Here is a 6083-nt window from a genome sequence, read left to right as displayed (position 1 = left end):
AGGTGGAGCAGATGTTCTGGGTCCAGTAGAACCGGGTCGACCGGATTGAAGGAGGAAAACATGCTTGGATGTCTCTCTGCTCCAGTAAAATGGTCCAACTTCTTCTTAAGGAGGTCAAAGTTCTGCAGAAGTTCTGTTAATGAACCTTCATTTCATTCAGGAGGACTGAGCCAAGGAAAGAGCTGAAACATTCAGGATACCGGATCAGAACTTCGAGGTGAGAAGTTCAAAGCCTTCAGGATTTCCCAGACTGTCCAGAACCATCTGGGTCTGAAGAAGTCGCTCCAGAACCGTCTGAGGTGAAATGTCACAGTTCAAAGCATCCAGGCATCTTCAAAGAGTCGTGGACGGTGATGCTTCAGTTAGCTAGCTCTGCTGATCCACCTCCTTTGCTTTTGCCGCTCCTCTTTAAACCTGTCTGGTTTTATGGTTAGAGACGTTGGAGTAGGTGGATCTGATCCTGTATCCATAGTAACGTTAAAACCACCCTGGCTGGGTTTGAAGTTCATCCATTTTGTCCGCCATGATGGAAGGAAGTGTCGGTTTGAGCTTCCTGCTTCTCTCTGAAGCCTCCTCAGAGACAGGAGCGTCCTCCTCCGTGTCATCTGAGCTTTTCAGACGCTAAGCTGCTCGGAGTTGGAAAAGCAACACCTCGTTGCCATGGTTACACATCATGACAGCCCAAAGTGACAAAGAGAGAGAGCAAAGATCCTCCCACCATCCGGAACCAGGATCCATTCTCCAAACAGGAAACGCCTCCAGGATGAACCAGATCTAACGAGGCTCCGACATGAGCGCCGCCATTCTAGAATACAGGAAATAAATCTAATGCAACTGTTGCTCCCACCAGTTATGAGGCCCTTTCCAAACAATCCCAATATAATTGATTTCTGCCTTTTCATCTCCAGTGAGAACCACTGAACAGTTCCTGCATTAAACACTTGGCAGAACTGGTTCTGCTGGTTAGGATGGAAACCGCTGATAGCAGCAGAATCATCTATTTCTGACGTTTCTTCCCTCAGGGCTGCTGGTTCCCAGTTGATCTGCATCGTCCTGAAGCCCAGATGGACCGAGCTGACGTAGCTTTGGGTGGAGCTGATGTGAGCTGATCTGATGCTTCCGGTCCTGAATGAGTTTCTTGATTTAAAGTGTTGCATGATCTGAACTTCCCCAGGTCTGAATCACTTCCTGGTCGGAGGCGGGAAAACGTCATCGGCTCTGAATCAAACTCCGATCCGCCTCCAGGCCTCAGTCTGGGTTCGGTGTGAATGTGAACGCCTAGCGGACCAGAGACCGCTCCAAAAGCAGGAAGTGGACTAGAGAGCAGGGCATTCTGGGTAAATCCAACCAAAGCTAACATGTTAGCCTAGCGCTAGCAGCAGAAATGGCTCCTGGTCTTTAGCCTAAAGAGAAATCCTCCAACCGCTAAAATCCTCCATCTTGTTTCCATCTGGTGAAGAAGGAAGTTGCTCTCAGTGTCTTCAGAGGTTTTTGTGTCGTTTCCTTCAGTGGTTCTTGGTGCAGCGCCCCCACAGGCCAGGAGGGGAACAGGTTGGTTTGACTCAGAGCAGCTGGAGGCGGAGCAGATGATGGAGTTCTGGATCCAGTAGAACCGGGTCGACTGGACCATCAGGTGTGACAGCCTTACTGGAGGAGGTGGTTGATCAGCAGCTTCCATCCATTCCAGCTCCTCTTTGAACGTTAACAGAGAAGGTCTTGGTGCTCATCTCTGATTATTGATTATTGATTTTCTGCTCATGCTGCTGATTGAACCCGACCGCAAGTCAGACGTAGTCTCAAACTGGGACGACATGGTGACAATTTCAACTAAAAAGTTTTAAAAAATTTCCATAATAGTTACGTACTGCAGCTTTAAGGATCAACCTGTCCAGAACACCTGAGAACGTTGCCATGGCAACGTTCTCAGGTGATGCAACAAACTGCAAATAAAACTGGAAAACACAGATAGTTTCTTTTGTTTGGTAAATATTAGCTAATAGCAGGAGATGAGAGATGAATATCCCAGAATGCATTGAGGTTAAGGAGGATCCCAACATGAGCAGGATTTATAATAACCAAGGATTTAACTAGACCATTAACGACAGGCAGACGAACCAGGGGTCTGACAAAGAGCTGACAGGTCTGCGGGTTTTCAACATGATTAGCAACAGGAAAAACACGCAGAGTGGAAATTAATATTTAACCGTTAGCATTAGCACTGTTAGCAGCCATGTAACCTTCAGAGAAATAATTTCTTACATATTTGCTGAAGCTCTGAGGCAGATAATCTGAGGAAAAAAGTTAGCTCCTCTACCTTCTCCCAGTGCTAACCAGAAACAAGCTATCAGCCAATCAGAGGCAGGAGGCGGGACTTAACGCTGTTAATCACCCTCCATGTGGCGCTGCTCATCCCCCTCGCCCTCTCCTAGTCGGCTAAATCTAGCACAGCCTGTCATTAATGCTAAGGCTACTTAGCATAGCCACTAACTATGCTAGTATAGTTATTGGCTATAGCAATAGCTAGTTAGCATAGTTAAATGATTAACTTCCACCTGCAGCTAGTTAACAGTCATTCTCTGTAGGTGGGAGGGACTTAATTATGCACAGTTAACTATGCTAACTAGCTAGTTAACATAACTAGCTAGTTAAGTTAACTAGCTAGTGATACATGTTTTTAAGCAGCTCTTTGTCATCATACCGGTGGATAAACAGTTTTCCTGTAACTAAGTTATTTCTCTGCCATTAGCACATTTAGCAGCGAGTACATGAAGCTGAGTGACAGCGCTAAGCCCCGCCTCCTGGCTCTGATTGGTTGTTTCTGGTGCATTTCGACAGACAGCAGCTCACGGAGGATGTTGATCTTTTCTCATTAACTGTTACAACATGGTGACAGTTTATGAAAAGCTTTTTCAGTTTACTGCAGTTTTAAAGAACAGAAATCCCATAATTACCTTCAAAACCAGAAGTAAGTACAACAGAATCACTTTAATTTGCATCAGGCGTGAATTTGTTACTTTAAATGAGCCTCATGCTAATGGTTTGGCTTTACTCTGGTTTCCCTCGTCGGCCTGCTGGCCGTCACGCTTCATGCCGTCTGCAGGCCGACCGGCCGGCCGGCCAGCCGGACACACGCAGGAGAAAAACGAACCGCGATGCAGCACGAATAACGAGCGCAGAGGGGAAAACAAAGACCAGGACGGATTTTTATTCCGGCGTCTCCTGAAGAGACACGGATGTTTGGTGATAAGTCATCAGGCCGTTTGGTTGCTGGTTGAACCAGATAAAACCTTCATGCTCCAGTTCGGTTTCAGTCACTTGGAGGAGCAGAACAGAACCGGCTTCAGGACGAGCTGCAGCTCGTTGGCGGTCACCGAAACATCCAGAACCAGGCATCTGGATCGAAACCCAGGGCCTTTTATTCACCCTGAAGCTGCTTACAGAGTTTAAACCTCCATATTTTGGCCCTTCAGGCCAAATATGATAATAAACACTAAAAAAACAGAAGTCAGTAGAAACTAGTTTTACTTACTTGAGTAACTTTTTGGAAAGTATGTGCTTTTGTTTTTACTGTTATGTACTTTAGCTTGAATGATTTTATTATGAAGTATTGCTGCTCTGGAGCAAAAAACCCACAAACAACCAAATATTCACCAAACTGACACGCGGCTGCAGTTTTTGCTTTTCTACGTTTTGTTTGCTTGATGTTGTTTTGTCATCACATTTTTGATATAAATGATTCCATTTTGCCAAAGTTTCCTCTTTATGTGATGATGTCGTTTTTAAATGGTGTTTCTGGGCAGCTCCACCTTTTCCCAGTTAGCTAACGTTTGTCATATCTTCACTGTAAAAACTCTGAAAATGATTTCTGTCAGCATGACGGTGGCAGAACCGGCTCCGCTGAAGAAACACAAACTGAACTTCTGCTTTTTCAGATGATTTTACACAGAAATGCAGAAACTCAGATGACGAGTTAAATTTCACGTTTCTGTCGTCGAGAAGAAACTTTGTTTTCTGGAGTTTCCACTCTAATAATTCATATCGGATTAAAAGTTCGACACATTAGGGATTATCCTTAAAACTTCTCTAGGTTCAGATAATTAAGGATTCATATTTTGATTTCCATAAATTACTCTGGGCCTGAAACACTTCACTCATTCTCTGTTTGCTTCAGGGAAACTTTCGATTTTAACATTTTTAAAGTTTGTTTTCTCTGTGAGGTTAGAAAATAAACTTCACACTGCAAAAAACACAAAGTCTTACCAAGTTTTCTCGATTTTATGGGGTGAATATCTCATAAATATGAGAAAACAGCTTGTTTGAATCAATGATTTCTGGTTAAATTTATCACAGTTTTGCTGGCAGATTGTTTCAGTTGCAACTTGGCAAAAATATCTGGTTAAGTTAAATCATCTGCCAGTGAATCTATGATATATTTCACAAATATAAAGTAATTATTGACTAAATATGTTGCTGAAAAGTCAGTTAGTTTTGTCACATTTCCAGATTAATGACACATTTACACCAGAAAATATAAAAAAGATTTAGTTTTTGCAGTGCAGACAAACAACAAAGCTGCAATGTGAAACATTACTAAAAATATATTTTTTACATATTTGATCAAATGTTATTATCAAATAATGTGAAAAACATGCAGCTCCTCTGCTTTCACCCTGTGCCGTCTGAAAACAACCAATCAGAGCCAGGAGGCGGGTCTTAGCGCTGTCAATCAACCTCATGCTCACACCTTGCCTTGGTCTCTGCTATGTCGAATGCTAATGCTAGCTAGCCTAGCCACCAATGACTGTTTAAAAGGTTTTTCTGTAACGGTAAGTTGTTTCTCTCCACTAGCACATTTAGCAGCGCGTACATGAGGTTGACTGACAGCGTTAAGCCCCGCCTCCTGGCTCTGATTGGCTGTTTTTGGTGCATTTCTTCACAGATTATCTGTCTCAACATGGTGACAAATTTTATAAACATGGAAAAAAAACATATTTTAGAAAAAGTTATAATTATGTTACAAATGAACCCCCTAATGTCAAATCACTGCAAAAACACAATTTTCCTCTAAAATATAGTCCAAATGTTTTCTGGCGCTTTAAATGAGACTAAAAAACTTCAAAAGAGAGAGAGGATGGTTACAGGTGAAATAATCTGCCAGCCTGACAAGACATTTTTCTCACCTCAGAACTTAAAATGAACTAAAATCTAAAATCAGTTGCTGAGATGTTTTTGCAGTGAATGTCGGCGTTCCTGCTGGGAAACAGGACGAACGTCAGAAACCAAAAACATTCAAACTCAACTCTTTAAAACCATCACAAATCTGTGGCTGACGCTGCAGCAGAGCAGAGCAGAGCAGCCATTAAGGGTCAGAGGTCGGATCTGGGTTGTTCCTGCTCTCTGCCATCCATCATAACCAAACAGTGGATCTGAACACGCAGCAGCAGAATCACATCCAGGTGTCACGGCCGCAGAAAAACACCGAGTGGGACTGGAAAAACAAAGAAACAAGTGGAGCAGCTGCTTCCAGCTCTGACTCACTAATCAGGTATTAGCTTAACAGCATCGCTAAATAAAGACAATACAAACATTTCCTCCGCCGCCCAACACTCACACTAAATGGATAATTGGGGGAAAAATAAACTGTGGGGTCCACATGGAGCAGGGTCTGTGTGTGTGTGTGTGTGTGTGTGTGTGTGTGTGTGTGTGTGTGAATGGGACAGAGTGCACTCAGCCACCAGCGGGGGGAAAATTGAAGGCAGATTTTCCACAGCAGGCTCAGCTCCAAATTGCTCATTTTGGACGGAGAATTTGCTCTGGCACAAGATGTGACAATGAGATTCATTTCAGGGCACAAAGACACACACTCACCTACACACACACACACACACACACACACACCGCTCACACACGGGACTATTAGAGAAAACTCAAACCGCCTTCAAAGGAGGAAAAGAAACGCTCTTGTTAGCCTCAAGTTTTGACTTTGATCAAAAGGCTCAGACTGAATGCTCCTTTCTCATTCAACACACACACACACACACACACACACACACTCACTCACACACACACACACACACACACAC

At 43.5% G+C, this 6083-nt stretch overlaps 1 protein-coding gene across 2 annotated transcripts in view; it reads right to left on the bottom strand.

The window, feature by feature from the left end:
• LOC103463200 (myomegalin) overlaps nucleotides 1–6083 on the bottom strand; it is a 63177-nt gene that overhangs the window by 53336 nt on the left and 3758 nt on the right. The gene's annotated exons all lie outside the window — the stretch shown is intronic.

The sequence above is a fragment of the Poecilia reticulata genome, linkage group LG4 (assembly GCF_000633615.1).
Source record: "Poecilia reticulata strain Guanapo linkage group LG4, Guppy_female_1.0+MT, whole genome shotgun sequence".
In the NCBI taxonomy this organism is placed as follows: domain Eukaryota; kingdom Metazoa; phylum Chordata; class Actinopteri; order Cyprinodontiformes; family Poeciliidae; genus Poecilia; species Poecilia reticulata.
Note: the sequence above shows the minus strand (reverse complement) of the source record. Positions and strands in the feature narration are given on the sequence as shown.